Here is a 21,923-nt window from a genome sequence, read left to right on the forward strand (position 1 = left end):
TACATCTTGAAGGAAATGTAATGCCACCCAAACATTTAGTTAATTAACATCACAACTGTAAATTACAAAAATGTTGATACTGGATGGGGAATAGTATTTATTTTTTTCCAACAAAATATCCACTCTTATGGTACAAAATCTGCTGGTTGTGACTACAGCATCATTTCATTTTTATACTGTTGTTTTTAGTTAATTTATCCCTATATCACAAATCCCTTTATCAAAAATTAGCCTCAGGGGGGGTTTACAACCTGTACAGTATGTAGCATCCTCTATCCTAATTCCTCACAAAACCCCTTTACTGGGTGAAAAAAAAGTTTAAAAGACTTGAACATAAACATGTTTTTGCCACATATTCAAGAAATGTGTTGTAGTGCAAGCAAATATTTTTCTAATTGAATGCACAATGTTTAATACAGTAGGAAATGTTATTATTTTGATTCGGATTGAATTGTGATGCAACACAGTACTGATAGAGTGTCAAATACTGATACCATAAAAACCCCAACACTTTCATCCGGACCGTTGGAGATAAATAGCTCTGCTGTCCATTTACAGATATTTATTTTTCCAAAAAGCACTTTGATTCAGTGGGGGAAAGAGGCAAATGTTCCAATCAATACTGTGGATCAATCAGTGATTTTAAACCAAGTGGGGGTTTCCCCTTGCTCGTGCTGGGGCGCAGCGTGAATGTTAATACAGGCCTGCTTGGTGCATGACAGAAAGTAAACAAAAACCCTCATCCAGTGTGTGTGTGTGTGTGTGTGTGTGTGTGTGTGTGTGTGTGTGTGTGTGTGTGTGTGTGTGGAAGCCAGAAAAAGAGAACAAGGACACACATGGTCTTTGACCTTTGGGTTCAAGGTGTGTTACTAGGTGTGTGTGTATGTGTCTGTGTGTGTATGTGCGTGTTCAAGTTTGGGTAAATATAGCTTCTGGTAGCTCTCAGTAGAAGCAGTCGGACAGAGACCAAAGGAGAAAGACGGCAGAACAAAGAGGAAAATAGACAAGTACAGGTTCATGCCTTTGGTCTCTCAAATATCATGTCTAGTTCTTCTCAACCTCAGTCCCTCCCTCCCTCCCTCCCTCCCTCCCTCCCTCTCACCCTCACTGACACAACACACACACACACACACACACACACACACACACACACACACACACACACACACACACACACACACACACACACACACACAAACACACACTCACACACACACACACACACACACACACACTCCCCCCACATGGTAACCTTGTGCCCTTTACACCCAACCTCCCTTCCCCCAATCCCTCAGTCCCCACCTTCTATCCTTACCGCCCACCGCCATCCCGCCTCTCATCCACACTCATATGTGTGTGTGTGTGTGTATGAAGAGTAGCCGATTGACTTATGCCTTCATTTCAGAGCTGTCACTCCTGGCCAAACACCATGACCCCTCAACCTCCATTTTGGAGGCGCGTTTTTTTTTCTTTTCTTCCCTTCACCATATGAATATAAAAAACACATGTGGCCCAAAGGTGTGTGTGTGTGCATGTTTATGTGTACAGGTAAATCAAACTGACATAGCTCCTTTGAATGGCAGCAGCTGAATTACTTTTGCACTTCAATTTTGCACACCTGCCATTTATGGCAAACACTGGACTCAGCATAAACCATAAAAGCAAAATATGTTGCTTCAAGATACAAATCAGAGCCAGTAACTATGAGAACTGAGCCTATATAACCAGGTGCAGCAATTACAGGTTATTTCTTTGCAGATAAATTAGCATAATACAAACATGTGGTTATTGCAGTACTCTACATTGTAGGTTAATATGTGAAAATTTAGAGCATTTACTGCAGATTTAGTGCTATGTTTGAACAGCTTCTGTTTATTTTCTTCTTTTTTTTAAACAGATGCAGCTGGGTTTTAAAGTATCATTTGTAATGCAACTAGTATGACTCTGTAAATTAATCATTTTTATCACAGAATCTGAACGTTTTTATGATAACAGAATAGTGTTTGCAACCTGAGGATTTTACTCTATAATTGAAGCCTCTGCTCTTGGCTACTCTTCTTTTTTCAACAACCTTGACTTTTAGGAAAGGGGGGTGAAGAGGTGTGGGGGGGTGTTTTTTTTTTCAGAATTCATTTAAATCTTTCTTGTATTAACTTATGATTATTTCCCTCCTTCAAGCCACTTCCATTTGTATTTAAGGAGGATACCCAGTTCAGTTCAGTTCAGTTCAGTTCAGTTCAGTTCAGTTCAGAGCTTTATTGTCCCTCGAGGGGAAATTTGGTTTGCAGTGACAGTACAAAAAACAACCAACACAACAATTATAAATAAATAAAGAAACAGTGACATAACAAACATTATCTCAGCATACAGCACAACCAAACTTGATAAGAACAATTACAATCGGAATAAGAGTAGAAATGTCAAAAAAGTGTCTGTCCCTTCTAGTTTACAGACCCCCCCAAAATCTTCTTTTGGCTTTATAAACAAATTATCAGAACACTTATCAATAATCCTATCCAGATATAACAGGTATTCAAATCTGGGTGATTTTAATATTCATGTCTGCTTCACCTCTAAAAATGCTGGTATTTTTTTCTTATCCCTGATTGATTCTTTTCATTTATCTCTCTCTCACTGAGCTCACTGGGCCCACACATTGTCAGGGCCATAGTGATCTTGTTTAATCTTATCCTCTTACATATCGGACTTGTCATGTTTTGCTCCTTGTATTTCTGATCACTATTGTGTAGGTTTTAATCTGGTTTTACCTCCTTGTTCTAACCGCTCACGTACACAGTTACGGTCTAGAGTTTTTAATCCTACTTCTGCCAATATTTTAGTAAAGCTTTTAACACCATCCCTTGTGAGATACAGCCCTTATTATCAGTGGATGAGCATCTAACTAATTTCATCATCTGAAATTCAATATTTGATGAAACTGCACCATTTGAAACCAGGAAAACTAAACACATGTTCCAGCCATGGATAACTGAAAACATTTGGGTGTCATAAGGAGTCAGAAGGCATCAAAGCTCCCTAGTGAGTGTGAGTGGCACAGCCCTTAAATGCTTAAATTCATACCTTACTAACAGGACTTTCTTCCACCTCTCAGCTGCATTGTGGGGTTCCTCAGGGTTCAGTGCTTGGTCTGATTCTGTTCATCATTTACATGCTGCCTTTGGGACATCTTATAAAATCACACAATATCACTTTCCATTTTTATGAAGACAATACCCTGGCTTACTTCAGCTGTGACCCCAATAACTCAAGTGAATTTGTTTTCACTCATTCCTGAGGACATTCATAAATGGATGGCTGAAAATCTACTTCATCTCAACTTGAATATACTCACAGACTCCTCCAACACTCAAATTACAAGCAAAATAGATTGATGCTCTCATCTTATTACTCCACACTGTATAAAAGCTTTTCATTGACAGCAACCAGCAACCTCACTTTGAGCAGCCTCATCAAATCCATCATACAGTCATGCTTTTTTCTAAAATTAAACCATTTCTGTGTACCAAAAACCTCGAAACAGACAGTTATGCTTTTATTTCATTTTGGCTCGAATATTGTAACAACCTTTTCTCCCACGGCAGCTAAAAGTCTCCCCCCTTCTCTACAGTTAATCTAAAAAAATGCAGCCACCAGGAAATGTGAAAATGTGAGCACGTTGCACCTATCTTTTCATCTTTGCACTGGCTAACTATGTCACGGTTTTGCATCTTAGACTATTCATTCATTCATTTTGGTTGATTGTTTCTTTATCCATGATCTAACTCTGCTGCCAGTGTTCCCATTGGGTATACTCTATCTCCACTCACCTGCTCCCCATTGCCTCATTAGTCCCCTAGTCTATATATATATCCTGGTCTAATTCCACTTAGTCTCTGCCAGATTGTTTTTGTGCCATGTGCTGTAGCTTTGCAGCTTATTGTTTGCCTTTAAGTTTAGTTCTGATCTCGTGGTTTTACCCAGCCTGTACTATTTGTATTCTGACTTATTCTAGCCGTGTTTGACCTAGTGCGCCTACCTGGATTTTTATAACCTTGTGCCTTTTTTTGAAAGAAAAGACTGTTAAACTTTATTTCACTGTCCTGAGTCATGTTATTGGGTTCTTTTGTGCTTTTTTGGGACTATGACAAACTGTTAGTTGTAGAGTTGGTTTTATAATTTTACCTATCACTTTTAATGTCTACAGCTATTTGGCCCCAAGCTCTACCTCTGACCCTTTAACTCCCCATGTGCCATCACGGGCCCTGAGGTCCTCAAATTCTTCTCTCCTGGTGGTTCCTAAATGTGTTTGCCCTCAGACTTTGGAGCAAATTTCCACGGGAGATTAAGGGGGAAAAGTTGACCTCTTCATCTCTTCTTAAAAACTGTCATCCTTCTATCATACCTTTTCCACGACATTTGTTTTATTTTACTTTAGGTTTCTCTTCCTTTTTCCCACACACACATTATATTACTGGAAAGATATTTTGAGCTGTTATCATAGCAACATGGCAGAGTGCATGGCAACAGAGGAAAATCTGGTTGAAAAAGCAGATTCAACAAAACTGATCCTTTAAAAAAACACTATAGCTATTTTTATGTCAAAAGAATACAAAATGAAAACAATTCGCTTTTGAGATTATTGTCAAAGTTTAATGATTTCATGCTATGAAATTTAAAATAAAACTGCAATATTATATATATTTACAAAGCCAACCAAACCAAACCTATGACATATGTGTTTTTAAACAGATGACATTTTTGTAGATGACAATATTTTGGAAGTCCGTACAATATTTCACCCCAATGACACGAGAGTTCTTCACTAACCCAAGTCAATTAAGTCGAAGTGTGATGCAAACATTCACACAGGCAGGACAGAAACAATGTATCCATCTGATCCATCTGTAGGTAGGCGGCCATACCAATCAGGTCCCAGCCAGAGGTCGAGATGACAAACACAATAAGGCAGCAGATTCATCACCCGTGTGCTCTGACAGTAATTGTCCTGGGTCCATGTCGCAGTCCCCCTGTTAAAAATACAAGGGATGCCTCTTTGACAGAGATGACATCTGCGCCAGTCACATGCATTTATACCAGACACCTCCTGTATTTGTTATGACACACTTTCAATTTAGCAAAAGGGCCCCAGCGAAGATGAACAGTGCCCTACGTGGGAGGAAGGCTTATGAATGCAGGTCGCTGTGGGTGTAATTTAGACTTGGGTAGAGGAGGCGAGACATGTGGATGGATTTTGTTTAATAAAAAGGCATGTTTTGTCCTGTTGCTAAATGTGAATGTTAGGAGAACAAGGGCGAGCTAGACGTCCATCTCTGGGGGATACGGCAGCCCAGATCGATAGGTGGGATGTCAGATTGAATTGAGGTCACTCTTTGTCTCCCTGAAGAGGTCCCACTTACTGGCTCACCATCAAAATGTAGTGAGATATTAAGTGAAAACAAGGATGTGGAAGTGTGGGGGAGGAGGCTGGACAGTTGTATTGCTGATCCTTGTCTTGTCAAAAGCAGTGTGGCTTTCTGCTCTGCAACATGTTCACTCTCAGTTGTTCTGAGAATGAACAACGTACACTTGACACTGACAGACTCTGTTGTTTGAGGGATCAATAACCTGATGAGATGTGATGAGACTGTTGTTGCTCAATTCTATCTAAATGTTAAACAGACTGACTGTGGAGTCTTTCTGCTCAGCTGAAAAAATATGCACATCTGTGGTCGTGAATATATCGGCAGGGGGATTCAATGCAGTGTGGAGCTGAAAGGATCATTGATTAATCAGTCATTTGTCAGACAGAAACAACATTAATTGCGATTCTGATCATTCTTTTAATAAGTTACAAGAGTGACAATGTGTTCCGAAATGTGTTTTTGATCTTTTGCTGTAAACATAAATGTGATGTAATAACTAAGGATGCTGTCAGAGTAATAGTGTTTAGTGTTTATCATGTTGTGATCACCAAAGTGTTAAGACGTGTGTGACAGAATAAAGTAGTTGATTTGTGTGAGGATATTTAAAGCAGAAAGATCAATATGTTATCTAATTCAATTTAATACTTTACTCCATAAGCGAAAAAATTTGACATCCTGGTGGCGCTACAGGAAAAGTCTGGAAATCATCAAAGTGAGTAGGCTTTATTCTCTGGGGACCATCAATGTACTAAATTTCAAGGCAATCCATCCAACAGCTGCTGAGATATTTCAGTCTGAACCAAAATTATCAACAGCCTGAATTTTTTATCCCTAAAGCCTTGCTGCTGACTTTTAACAGGGCGAAAAAACAACAAGCATTAAAAATGTGAAAAATGTCTCACTTTCTTCTGTATATTGAATATTGATCAGACTAAACAAGACATTTAATGAATACCCTTTGGACAATGACAACTTGTGAAATTTAGTTATTTTTAAATAATAAAAAACATATTAAATGTATTAATTACATAATCAATACTAATTACACCTCACTAATCAATAACAATGATACTAGTATATTTTGATACTAGCAATGGAAGAAATGAATATGTTTATTGTGAAAGGAGTTGCTCATGGTGACAAACGGAGAAAGAAAACTCTGCAGTTCCCATCAGTTCAACTGATCAGTTCAACTTCAACATCCGTCAGCTCATTGTTTTGATTTTTCAGCTCACAATTTTCAGCAGCAGCAGGCAGCTGTTTAAAAGCTCTGAATGTTCACTGCATCATCAGCAGGAAACATCAGCTGGAAGAAGTTTGCAGCCAGCTGGTGAATATAGTGGAACCTAAGGAGGAGTTGGTGACCAAAACAAAGCTAAAAGGAGAGTGAATATTGGATTTACATTCATTAAGTGGCCAAAACTCATCTCAAAATGAAGGCTAATGTTGCTCCTTGTCTGCCGGACGTGTAAATACTTACATGTTCACCATATCAACTTTTCAACTTTGTAATATGTCAGTGTTTACAACTAGTCTTTATACCCCCAACTGAGTAAAATCATGTCATATTGCTTTAACTGGTAATGACAATAATTTCTACAAGCAGAATGTCTGAAATCTGCAGTCTGCAGTTGTGTGTTTTATTGGCCTGAGTGATATTAAGATATTAAATGGCTTCAATTGAGTGATACATTTTCAGCTTATTTGCTGCTGTGTCATTGCATTACAAAACACGCAGAATCCTTCTTTAGCTTCATTTGCTTTTATAATCCATAACATTTTAAGTGGTGTTGAACAAGACAAAGCCAAAGTTCATTTTGAGTTTCATTGATTTCCCCTTGTTGTTTTTCCTCTCTATGATTTATATCTGAATGCATGATAAAAGAGCCCGGCCTGAAACTCTTTACCAAGCACGCCCTCTCAACACTTGATATATGGAGGAATGCATCTCCAAAGCTAATATTATAATGAATTGGATCTGTGTCTACGTGTGTGGCCCAACAGTGGACTGTTTGTGAAGATGTCCCAAAAGCAATACCCCCGTTTCCAGAATCAACAGACCCCCATTTAGCATTCCCAGATCCCCTGAAATGAAACGTTCATTTTTCCATAACTATCATCTCCGGCAAAGCATTGCGAGGGAATTGGATCTGTCTCTGCACAGCCCCTCTCCGCTCAGATCTCATCAAGTGTGGGTTGGAGTCACCCCTCTCCCACGGAAATTGCTCTGAACGACAGGAAAATGTACATCATTGAGGCGCTGACCAAAAATGGCACTGGCCCCTTTCGCATACAGACACCACCCCCACCAGCGTTCCTCTTATAAATCCTTAAAGAGGGGCCCGACTCCAATGTATGGCAACACCATCAATATTGATGTGGGAGAAAGTTCTTCCAAAGCCGCCTCAGTCACAGAACATTAATATTGATAGTGTTGTGCACCAGCCCGGATGCTTGGTGTGACTCTAAAATGGTAATGGCATCTGGTCTGGGGGTTAGAGGCCAATATCATTGCTGAATATGGACATGGCTGTTTAGCTGCGAGCAGGACAGGGGGCCATGCCAATCATCGTCCTCAACCTGACCAACCTTAGGAGGGCATGTCTGGGGTCACTGAGGAATTTTGACTCTCACTTCATTTGATTTTATTCTTCTGATGAACGTTTGCTAGGATAGGCCCAGTGAGATTAAAGATGCTTTTCATGAGGGACCACAAGAAACATTTTAAAATCATTTATTGGGTTTAACCTGTTGCAACATTTTTTTTCTTTATTTTTTCTTCTTTGAACGTGGATGACATTCAACTTTTGTAGTTAGTTAATTTTTTTCAGTCTATATTCTCCAGATCAAAGTCAGATAAAAAGCTGGTACTACATTGTTAAAAAGAAACAAAAAAAACACCACCTCATGTATTGGTCTTTTAGAGGAATTTATTCACAATCAATATGCTGACAAATCAGCTGATTTATTTAGGCACAAAGCTTTTTCTCAGCGCACATCTCCAAGGAAGGCTTTAGATTGAAACCCTGTTGTTTTTAAAGGCAGAGCACCCAGATGAATGAACCCTGATTCCTATTAACAAAGGGATTATTTTCTGTGTATAAAAATGCCACAATATATGCTATATAAATTTTCCATAAAGGTTACAATATAAGATCACTATAAGTCGTTGGGTCTTAAAAAGTCAAGAACATTATATTCCATGTGACTTAATTTAATCCTCATTGCGTAATTTTATCACCCTTACACTGTTCAGATAACTAGGACACACATGCTTCATTTGCATGTGACTTTGATGCATTGACCTAAGGTGCAGAGTACAGTATGTAGCTCGCATTTTATGAACGGTTAAACCATCAGACCTAATGATATCATGGCTCCATCGTTGTGGTGCTCCGCTTGTGCAAACACGTGATTACACTGAGGTTTTTTTCTGGGTCAGTAAGTTAAATATTTCAGATGGTTTATTTTTAGCGCCGTCTGTTTCCACTTTGTGTATTCTCTGCACATTTGTGTGTACATGTATGTGTGTGTGTGTGTGTGTGTGTGTGTGTGTGTGTGTGTGTGTGTGTGTGTGTGTGTGTGTGTGTGTGTGTGTGTGTGTGTGTTTGCACGTATGCACACGCACACGCACACATTAGTGCATCTCTCTCACTATCTGTGATATCTGCAGGCTGCATTTGACCCACTAAGTCATCTTCACATGGCCCCCGGGGTTTATCAATTGAGTGGTGTGTGCAGAAGGGAACATTTTAATTGGTTACCAATGACTCTTAACACTTCCAACAGTATACAGGTCCTGTGTTTGTTGTTCTGACACTGAAAATATTTTATCCTCAGATATAATGGCAGTATCTCAGTTGTGGTTCACCACATGATAGTTTTCAAATGGCTCAATTGTAACTGCTTTTGTTTACAAATCAATAACTCTTAAAACAGCACACAGTTCATTAGGGAGCTAATATATGTGTATTAAATGTATTAATTACACATTTTCTTTTATGACTTTTAACTAGGTTGCATCCATCTGATTAATCTAATGGAAAAGGAAATATAATCGCCCTGCACCTCAGTTTAGAACATACATACAGTGTGCATAAAGCAGGACGGGGGTAGGGGTGCGGGGCTAAACCACATTAGATCACTTGTACATGGCATTAAACTATCAGGGCGTAAAGATGGCATTTTAATTGCGATGAGTGGTTATTGAACTGTAAAAAGCAGAAAAGTTTTTCACAGATTATGAGAAGCAGAATGATTGGGAACTGCCCAGGGCAAAGGTCCCATGATGGTTTTTGATCTCACCACATATGTGGAATCAATGCAGGGCTCTGTTGTTGTCCTTAGCTGTTCTCTGCAAAACATACCGCTTTTCTGTTTCTTAAAGACAGCACTCCGACAGTATCGCTGCTCATCCCCTGCTTTGCTGCACTCTTCTCTCTCCCTCATCTCATTTAACCTCTCCCTGATTTTCTTCAGCTTGTCGTAGTTGCTTTGATGATCTGGACACTTTAAGCTCTCTGGCAAATGAAGCTAAGGAACTCTGCAGCATATTTTTGCTGCAGTATCTATTTTTTATCTGTAAATATGTATTGCATTGTGTAACAATATTCCAAGTTTAGTGTTTGCAGTTGCTAGGTTGCTGAAAATATTTCAGATTTTTGTTCATTTATTTTTTCTCAGTTCTTATCAAAAGCATTGCTGTTTTTGACAGATTATCTTCGTCAGATAAATTTCAATACAGGTTGTTTATTCAAGGTCTTACAACCACCGACTATGTTTAATTTGTTTTCTGACAAATGATCTCTTGAAGTTTTATGAACAATGGCTGTCCTTAATCTCGTGTTTTAACTACACAAATATGTAAGAATTTCATTACAACCACTAGAGATTAAATATTGTATCAGTGTTCATTTCTCTGAATCATGAAGGTGATATTTCTGTCACCTTAACTAATTAGTTTTAGTTGCCTCACCTTAAGCAATCCTTAACCATAAATGTGGCAAATCAAAAAGTGCTCATATGAGTCGTGTACTGACCACATGAGTTTTGGAATGTGCTGCTAAATATCCAGCTTTGACATTTTGTTGAACTTGTTGGTTTTTGGAAATAGATCAGCTTGTCAAATGGTGGTCCTCTTGAACTGAGCCAAGGTTATAAAAGAACAGCTGATGTGGAAAAAATAAATGAAAATTGCTTTTGGGGGCAAACTTGAAAGGCACATAAATAACTCAAGTTAATAATCATACAAATTAATTACTAAGTACTTGTTTTTACATTCATAATCTTGGTAAGTCCTAAAACTGGGTATAATGAGATGTCTTCACTCTGTCGCCTTGACTTTCTTGACTTTCAGTCTTGTGAAGACTGTGAAGTGAAGTTTCAAAGCTTAAAAATGTAAAGTGGAGCCATCTCGGCTATCTGTCCCATCACTAATATGATATGAAATGATTATTTATTTACAGACACAGCACAAGATCTAAGAGATAATCTCCAACATGGTCCCAAGATATTAAAAGACAAACAAGACATTTAACATAAAACTAAACAACAAAATCCTGCAATCCAAAAAAATATGTAACCGCAATTCAAATAACAAACAATAACGGCCATATAGAAATACTTAAGCACAACGAGGACAATTTTATTATGAAATAAAAATAGCCACACACTGTAAGTCCACGGAAAATAAAGACACCTCATCTTGAAAGTCCCCTTTCTAAACTACTTCTATCCAAGCATTTCATCTGTTAACAGGCTTGCAGCCGTTCCAGGCGATGCCACAGGGCTCCATTGTGCCTCTGCCAAGCTGTGACAGAGTTCTGTCCAACTTCTCACCTACAGCATTGTCCGCCTGGGGAGCTCAGTGCAGAGTAATTGGGAGCCGAGATTCCAGGACAAGTTTCTTTTTGTCCATTTTGTGGGAATCACTGACCCGAACGTGTGAGGTCACAGCTGTGGTAATTGGTGCTGTGTATACATATGTGTGTGTGGACGCTTGTGTGTGTGTGTGTGTGTGTGTGTGTGTGTGTGTGTGTGTGTGTGTGTGTGTGTACAGTAAAAATATGTGTACCATTGTTCTGCATTTCACAGATTGTGTATGAACAGCATTAGCAATGTGTGTACTCGTGCTTTTTTATGCGAAGTGATTATTCGTTTCAGATGAACAGTTTTCAGTGTTTGCCAGTGAAAGTCTGTCCCAGAGTTGCCTCTTCTGTCCCTGAGCTACAAAGGCAGGAGCTTGACAAAATGAGCCCCTTTGTTGCACATATGAGATTTTAAAAGAGGAAACAGTCACCAATAAAAATAATTTGCTGCACTAACAAAAAGGTACCACATTAAATACCACACAATCATGGCTTTATGTCGTTATTTCTTCAAAAGAATAAGTTTTCAGACTATGAGAAATAATCATCTCAGGTGATGGAAAGTTCAAGTATTCAGCTTGGCTGCTTCTTCTCCACCTGCACAGTGTCACCCTGCATGAAGTCACACTCGCAGCAGTGAAGGCCACTCCAGATTAAGGTTAAGGGTATAAATAAACACGTAAACTGTGGGATGCACTCACAACTCTTCACCATAAACAGGAAAAACAAGATGTCACATCAGATACTGATATATGCCTTGCTCATTCATTTTTTTTATGTGTTGCCTCCCTGGAAATGTGTAACAGCCCAAAAATAATTGTCCAAAAGCAGGCGGTGTGTTCTCATTGGCTCGTTTTTTGTTATTGTTGGATGTTTTGTTGCATGCATATATGATAATCTGATAAGCAGATTGAGTTGCTGTTGTTTTGTTTTGCTTTAACCCATTAATATCAAGTAAAATATATTTCCAATGAAAAATAAGCTACTGTAATAGTTGCTCAGAGCAGTAAACCTGATTTTAACAATAATAAAAAATAAAAAAATAAAAAAAAATTAAAAAAAAATTTAAAAAAAATAAAAAAATAAAAAAATTTAAAAAAAATAAAAATAATAAAAAAAATAAAAAAAAAATAAAAAAAAAATAAAAAAATAAAAAAATAAAAAAATAAAAATGTGCAGATTTAAGTTTTTTTTAAAATTGTATTTCTGTAAATTGGCATATAATAATCTGTGCAGCTGCATCCATAAAGTCCCTGTTCCTATTCCCACCCTAAGCTCTGATTGGTCAGTTGTTGAACCATTCATCAATGGGCACAACATCAGACCTAAATGAATGACTGAACAAATCTGACACTTGCTCCATTTCTTCTAAAGCTTACATTAAAAGTCTGTAAGAAATATTAAAGTGACAGTCAAAGTAGCACTTAACTAAAAAAATGTTTTTTTGGTTCACATTCATGTTATTTAAATGTTTTTGTAATGTGTTGTATGCTGAAAATGATTAAGGACACAAGCCGAAACACAATAAAGTTGTTCCCTACACTACATATGTTGCTGCAGTTTTAACCTCTTCTTTCTTCCACTGTCTGACAGGTGTGCTTCCATTTAGGGGTTGTGGAGTTTGATAAGTCAGCACTGGTTTGGGTGGTTTATTATGGCTCTCAATCTCAACAGAAACCTGAAGAGAGTCAAAATGAACAGCAGGGGGTGTAGAGAATGACATTACGCTTTTTACTTGTGATAAATCCAGAGATTCAGTTAAATGTACCATGTGGAGTTATGCTTACAGTTAACAAAAGCATGCTTACATTCATTGTTGTTTTATCGAAACATATAGTTTAATGCTTCAAATTTAACATTTGCAAAAATCAAATATTTTTGATTGTGTACTATTTACAGTTCATCCATGCTTGTTTGTAGTTTTCTCATTCACCACCTTTTTTGGTACGTTACACCATCAACTGTCCATCACTGGAACAGGAAAAGGAAAACAGGGATCCACTAGTGCCACTAGTGGTCAAACATTCCACAAAGTATCTATTTAACTACATTTCCTCACCTTGGTGGAGCTTGAAATGTGATAACTGTAACACAGTAAGGAATGCTAACTCTTTGGCACAAGTATAATGGTCATTATGGTAATATCTCCTTTTGAATATGACTGTGATTTTTCCCCTCTGATGAGGAGAAAGACCAGACCAAAGTTCACATCCAGCAACAAAATACACTGGAAATCATTTAATTTAGATTTTTCAATGCTGAACTTGAAAGGAATAGATTATCACAAATGAAACTTTAACACAGATCAGTTAAAATTCATCCATATATTATTGCATCAAAAACAAGAAAAGTGATTATAAAAGGGAGAAAAATCAGGGCACTAATTCATCCATTTGTTTAAAATCAAGTCTAAAAATGATAACAACATGTAATGAAAACCAGAAAAGTGGTAAACAGAAAAATGTAGTTTATTCTTAGACCTGGAAAGTGACCCACATTTGACCCTAGAGGTGAAACCCCATCCCAGGTCATGATAGGTGGTGGCACTGACAACAGCCTCCCCCCAACTGACCACCTGTCAGTCTACGCCCAATCTGGGAGACCACTGATTGGTCTCCACAGCAGTTGTTTCCACCACGTAGGCCCCAAGACATGATGGCCACCACCTGTCATGACCTCAGGGAACGCTGACTGTAACACTTTTTAAAAAATCAATCCCAGTCTTCCTTTTGAATTGAATAGTTAGGAGTGAGGCGCTGATGTAGAAATTAGCAGCTTAAATCCAGTAATGTTTTGCTCATGCACTCTAGTGGTTCAGCATGATCTGTCCAAAATCCCTTGTTGGTGGACAGAGGCACGATTTCCCAGACGTAGACTAATCCTCTTTACATTACTGGACCTGGGTTTAACTGGGGATATTGACAAGGTTTTGACCCACGTCTGGGACAATTTACTCAGAGCTGTCAGCAAAGTTCAGATACCGGTCATTGCCATCGACAGACAAACTGGGTGTTCTGATGTGCTTTTTTTTAACAGGTTGAGGGATGCTGCATTTACCTTGATTAAATAAAAGACTCAGCAAGAATAACCTGTATCTCTTAAGAAACAGCCCTTTAACCCCAAATGTCTGTCCATCCGTCACTGACTATCTGACTTACTGAGTGATGACGTTACCCTGGTGTTGGAGTTCGCCCATTGGCCGTGGTTCTTTCAAAATGAATTGGTATAAACAGTTTCAGTTACGTGACATCCTCAGGGGGCGTTTACGGTGGAGCCCTGAATGTAGCTCACTCTCAGCGCAGAGCCGAAATAAGTTTTAAAAACAAACATTTACCAACTGAAGCAACTCACATTATGGATCCAAGACTGATCTTGTGGCAAGTGTTAACATAGCTGTGCCGTGCTATGTGTAGCCCATAGACTGTAGCCACAGTGTTTCTGGTTTAGCATGCTGTTAGCCTAGCATTCCAATCCTATGTAAACATCTGGATGAGACCATATGTTTGTAGACATCTGCATAGTGAAACATATGAAAGAACAGTGGGAGTTAACAGATAATTAGAATAGTTATTATTACAATTTAAATAAGTTTTCTCTCAAATCAAACATCCCAAGATATGAATGGAATATATGGTTCTTGCATTTATACCCTTTTTTTCTTTGCCTAACCCTGTCATTGGAAATGCTACTTCAGTACACTTTAACAACAGAAGATTTAACATCCAGGAATTCAAATTATAGGCACTACTACTTACTATCCCTGCAACAAATTGGCCACAATTTTGCACATTTTCCATACATGGTCTAGCCATATAGGTTTAGACCTAGTCTTGTTTGCTGTCTTCCTAATGAGTAATTTTTTTGTTTTATTTACTTTTTTAGGATGTACTGTATGTCTGAGTTTTGAATGATGAGCCATGTCTAAGACAAATTTCTGTCATGTAAGACAATAAAGTTTCTAAATCTGAATTTGTACGGTGGAAAGATTAAAGATAAGAAATTAAAATTAAATATACTTAAAAATGCCTACATGTACATTATACCCATAGTAGCTACATAAAGTTGAAATGTGGTAATGTAAAGTGATTTCCAGCCTTCGGGATCAGAGCCCCAACATGGGGTTGTGAGATAAATCTCAGGAATACCGGCAAAATAATTATCAGACAGATATAAATAAATGTTTGCTAAGCAATACTATTGTTAGTTTGTACTTCTACTGAATTACATAAATTTTCTTGTCTCTAGTTCTCTAAAAAAAAAAAAATCACACTCTTTGAAACAGTCACAATGAAGATGGATAAAACCAGTCAAGATGAGTCACAAATAGATGTTTTGTTTTCAGAGGTCACATCCCAAAAAGGTTGGAAACCAGTGCTGTAGATCAGTATCATGTTTATGGACATAATGCAAAACACAATGGGTGTCCCTCATGACTGGGCAGAAGTGAAAATACTCAGGAAAAAGGAAGGGAGCCATCACATGAAAAAAAAAGTGATATAATTTAATACGCTCAATATGTGCATGAGTACAGGCAGTAAATGGCATGAAGGAAAGGCTTGGATCAAGAGTTAGTCTGAATTGCAATGTGTGCCAATCATAGCGCTCTTCCTCAGGCATCATCACATGGGAAAAACTGAAAAAGAATGGTGGACAGTAGTTCAACGGTAATAAAATCATTTTTCAGATCTCTACAGACACATTAACGTGGTGATAAGACAAATGTCAAACCCAGATATAGTGTATGGTGTTAGTGTATCGTATAGATCTGGGACACACTGTCAGTCTATGAACAACACAGGGTCTCCTGGCCATTCCTCCAGGGACAGCTCTGTGACCTTTTCACTTACAATGTGTGTGGTAGCAGAAGTAACACAACTTGTTCTGGCAGAACTCTGCGATGGCCTCTAGGCTGGACACCAGCATGTGGTCCATGTGTGACACACACACACACACACACACACACACACACACACACACACACACACACACACACACACACACACACACACACACACACACACACACACACACACACACATACACACACAGACACAGTGTCCCTGTGATCTCTGGCAGATACACCCTGTGACCTAAGAGAAGAGCAGTGCTAATGCAAAGTTATGAAACAACAAAGGATCAATGAGAAATCCTTTTTCCCCTTTTTTTTCTTATCCCACACAGCTCACAGCCTGTGACTGAAATGTAAATATCCTTATGTTTATCATTTTGAATAATAGATTCAACACCATCAGACTTTCGATGAATAATAGTATCGTCAAAGTGGATAAAACAGAACTAGACAATGTAGACTTTTCAACTCTCACGCTCCTCTGTAATTAACTTAGAACATTTCCTACAATTATATGGAAGGACACCGCCACAGTAATCCAATTTGTCTGAACGTTTTTTGTTTTTTTTCAGGAGGTGTTACAGTAATTATTTGGATGGATGTACTGATGTCTTTGATTAATTAATTGATCTCATGTACTGTTTTACTCTTTGTTGAACTTGGGGCAAATTATTCCTGCCCCAACAGCATTTCTCTTATGTTTGACATATTTTTAAAATCATTTATAGTCTAACTAATTTTATTCTACTTTCTATTCTATTTTACTTTATTATCTGTTTCATGATTTTGGTATGTGTAAATAAATCTGAATTGCTTATGTGTTTAATGCTATACAAATAAACCTGCTTTTTCTAGTCATCAACAGTCTTCAAAACTAATAAATGAGAGATTGGTGCAACATTGAGATGTTAGTAGGTTTTCTAGGTGTATCAGTATTAAATGTTAACAGAAATGAATGCACTTTTTAAAATGTATGTCAATTTCTTAATGGGTCATTGTGGTCCATTAAACTATTATTATATAAGACAGGATGGATGGATGTAGTTAATGACTGAGTTTGAGAAGAGATTACTTTTGTCCAAATATCTACATTGTTGTTGGAAGACCTTCAAAGAATCTAATACTGGATTCACACATTGATTATTCAGTACTTCACATTGTATTGCTCAATAAATCATAAATATTTGATCAAAATAGATGAAGTTCAGGATTCTGTATAACAATGAAAGAAAAACAAGCTTATAAAAGGGCAGGGCTCAAGTAACACATCAAATCATACATTCATTATTTCAAATGATCATTGCCACAAAATGCAAATGATAAATTCCATAAGAAATCCTACTGTAAAGTTGCTCTTTAATGCCTCTATGAAATCATTCTGGGACCTGCCATTGTGTCTATGTCACTTTGAGAGAGAGTTTCTAATTTACATTTCTTCCAATAAACTGCAGTCCTTTAACTCAACCAAGGACGTTATTTCTGCTCCCAGAGCAGCTCTGCCTCTGAGAAATGTTTGTATAACCAAGATGCCAATCTGCCCCTCGACAATTACCGTCAAGATGCCCTTGACCCCCAGCTGCTTGGCTGTGGTCGCTCAGCAGCCCACAGCCACTGCCTCTGGTTGTAGTGAGCAGCTCCCTGGAGTGAATATGTGTAAATGTACAACTGTGAGGTATGGCGCTGCTGGAAATGAGCATGCGTGCCTGGAAAGCTGCTCTATGGATAAAGGTTAAAAAATACTTTAACACTGACAACTGACTTAACATTTCCTTTTAGGGTCCATTTGTAGAAATATGGACTTCCATTCATAGCACTTTCCTCTTCGCATTTTTACCTGCGGGATATGAATAAGTCATTAGAGGAAAGTCTTTATTTCGCAAACCAGCTGAATGTGAAACTCAGGTTACTCTTCATCTTATTCATCTCAAAGAGGAAGGTGAGTGGGTGGTTTCGTCCCATAAGAGGAACTGTTTAATGTGTTTCTGTTGCTATGTGTATGAAGTCTGTCAAACAAAGGGGAGGAGAGCACACACACCACTTTGTTACTTAGAAGAATACACTTTTCATACATTTAAGGGGATTTTTAAAATATAAAATATTAACGTTTCGATCTTAGAAACCTTTAATGCATTTCTACTGTATTGTAAATACGGCAGCAGTACTGTACAAAATTAAGGTGCAAATATAGACTTTTCCTTTTAATATTATGAATTATTATGAAAATGAATTATGAATTATTATGGGAATTGGGATACTATTACTACAGACCCATGAAATATCTTTTTTTTTTTCTAGCAATACTCATTGTTGGTGTTTACCTGCATCACCAGTTTTAATCTGATTATAAACTACTCCATTCTTCATCTTTTTTCAGAGTATCATTTTAGCAAGATCCAGTGAGATTTAGGATGAAAGTTTGCCATAATTCTAAAGACAAATGAGGTGGAAAAATAGAAATCTAAGTCGGGGATTGGAAGGACAGTGAGGACGATGTAAATGTAAACTCTTTGCCATGGCATGTTGACATCTTGAGTCAGTCTTAAACCAGATTTGACAATATAGGCGTGGCCTATGAGAGAATGCAGGGTACAGCTTCTCCCAAATAATTCTTTACTCTTCTTACTTCACACCTTGAGGATATCTTCTGTCACAGCCTTAAAAAGAATAAGAGCAAAACTAATTCTACCAATGTGCTTCATGGTTTTTATATTTGCTCTAACCTCAACCATCATCGCCCCTGTCTTTTCTCCTCTCCGTCTGTCAGCTGAGCACAAGACAGAAGCGGGATCATTATGTGTTATGGTGACCTGTCCATGACCTCAAAGTGCATTCTGCTGTGCCCTCCTGAGAGCACCACAGTGGGGGTGGTTAAAGAGCTAGCATAACTTCTGACATGTCTGCTGGTGTTATGTTATATGCAGAAGTGTGTGTATTTTTTATATTTTTTTTGCGTGCATGTCTTTATGTGTTCACGACACACCTTTACGTTCTGCGTGTTACTTTTTTACATGATTGCAAAGCCCTGTGGATTAGCATGCCCCAGCTAAAAAAGGCATGTGGGGTGAAGGGCGAGGTTAACAAGTATGCTCAGAGGATCAATATGCGTGCGTGTGTGTATGTGTGTGTATGTGTGTGTGTGTGTGTGTGTGTGTGTGTGTGTTTGTGCTTTTGTGTCTGTGCCAATTTCACAACAGAGGAACTGTTTTGAGTGGATTTGTGTACACTAACGTGATGATGGTGATGGAATTGCGTGTAACATATGGCAGGGTGTGAGAGCAGGTTGTGAGTTTGTATTATGTGTGTCTGTGTGTGTGTGTGTGTGTGTGTGTGTGTGTGTGTGTGTGTGTGTTTGTGTGTGTGTGTGTGTGTGTGTGTGTGTGTGTGTGTGTGTGTGTGTGTGTGTGTGTGTGAGAGAGCATCATTCTATGGGCTAGCTGCCGCGGCTCATAGCTCCCAGGGAGATCCGTGACCGAAGATCCTCAAGTTTAGGGTTCATCTTCAGTTCAGAGAGAGGTTAACGGCCGGTCAGCGGGGCACTGTAAGAGCAACCTCATTCTCTCTCTCTCTGTCTCTCTAATTCCACCCCCCTCCTCCACACACACACACACACATACACACGAGACACACACATACATACGCACACAAACACTCTCCATTTCTTTACATACAGCTCTCTAAAAACTCTTCCCCTCTCTCTTTCACTCAGCTGATCTTTTGCCTTCTGTTTGACCCGTGTTGTGAGGCAATCAGGTGGAGTCTATAAAAATAAATCACTGTATTATCTTTTTTCCGCTATTCATCTAACATTCATATTATTATCTTAGCTCAGACGAATCAGAAAAACCCCCATTATCATCCATTGGGAGCCGATAGAGATTTGTCTCCGATGTGGCTCACAAACAAGTAAACAAACAGTAAAATATTAAATGTAAAAAAAGACAAATATGATAAATATGATAATTTCCTTTCCACTGTTTTTGAAGCAATTGTATGATAAATTGAGTGTATTTGTTTGTTCTTTTGATATGTCTTTTTTTCCCTCCTGATTTGCCCTTTTCAGCACATAAAGCGAAGTGCTTGCCACTGTAAGCCAAAGGTTTTGATTTGTTGGCTTGAATTGACTCAACGTTAATCCCTTTTTTTTCAGGTCATTTATCCACATCATATAAATGAACCTGAAAGCTTTTGTTTTGGTTTTATGATTGGAATTTTGATGAGGACATACAGTCCTTTTCTGCTTGACTAGCGTGTGCCGTGAGCCTGATGACCGTTATGTCGGCAAAATTTAATCAGAAACCCCTTTGTCTCTCATTACAGAAAAACAATGACCTATTTCAGCAGCTGACCTCAAACAAAGTGGTGCCGAGAGTGTTGGGACTGGATTTGAGAGCCTTATTTGTGGGGAATGCTACGCAAAAGACAGACCCGAGCAGACTGACAACATTGAAACCAAACAACAGTAGAAAACACAAATCATGTAGAGAAACAATGAATTGTGTCATGTTGCATGTGCTGAAACGCGCTGACTTTATTCAGCTTCAATTTTCAGTGTAATATTAGTAGCATAGTAGCAGCAATAATTGTAGAAATTATGTTATTTTTCTTTTAACAAATTAAAGGCAAACCGTATACTGAATTGCTCAAAAGCAAACTTTTCACATATGCATTTAGCAAATATGGAGTTATTATGCTAATGTTGTCAGGAAATACTATCTCAAATAGACACAGCGTCATGTCTGGTATATGTATAACTAACTTTATTATTTCTAAGCAGCTGTTTCCCGTCTGAGCTGACAGTGGAGCTAAATACATTTAGCTGAGACCAAAACACAAAGTGTTTTCTTAAGGATTTTTTTCTAACATATCCACTATTTAAAAAAATGGTTGCAGCAGTTTAATTGACCAGATGTTTTATTTAAGAAAAAAAATAATTAACTCTATTTGAATGTAAAACCTTTTGGAGATTAACTTTTAATTTCCTGATGTTATATGTGTCATATGGTCATTTTTGGATAAGACAACCTCCACTGCATTGCTCTTGGGTGGGAATTGTATCACCCCCACCTCCCCCCTAGCCTCCTCCTCCTCATCACCACCACCACCTCCTCCCTGCCTGTCTGCTCTGATGTGGCCCAGCTTGTTAAGCCAGCCCATTGGCTTTGATCCAAGAGGGATAATGCCAGATTGAAGGGGTGAGAGGCAGGGTAAGAGTTTACCACATGATACAGCCAGGACATGACACAGGACAAAACAAACCAGTCACACTTTATTGGCTTAGTTAAGCTGAGACACCTTGACTCTAAATATGTGGCACTATCCAGTTAGTTGAAAAAAGAGATAAAGAGATGAAACACCAAATTCAGATGCATCATATTCAAATGCACAATATAGCCCATGAACAGTATGTCAACTACACATACAGTATAGTTAATATTAAAAATATTGATTTATTTTTCAGCTTATAATATACATGAAACTTGATTCTTTTAAAAAAAATCAAATAAATATACTGGCACATTTGAAAGAATAATGGGTAATTTAAGTGTGGGGAAGGGGTTTTAAGGTTGAGGGTCATCAGCTGGATCCTTCATTTATACATGAACTAAATGACATACTAATTTGAACTTTAAATGCGTACATGTGATTTGGAAAAATGAACTTTTCAAACAGCATACTAAAACATTCAAACAGTATATCCATAGGGAGATATAGGAGGCTATTAGTAGGAGTGAAACGCAGCTCTATATGGAGAGGCAGATTTTTTTGCATAGTTAGACCAAACTA

The sequence above is a fragment of the Scomber scombrus genome, chromosome 7 (assembly GCF_963691925.1).
Source record: "Scomber scombrus chromosome 7, fScoSco1.1, whole genome shotgun sequence".
Lineage (NCBI taxonomy): Eukaryota > Metazoa > Chordata > Actinopteri > Scombriformes > Scombridae > Scomber > Scomber scombrus.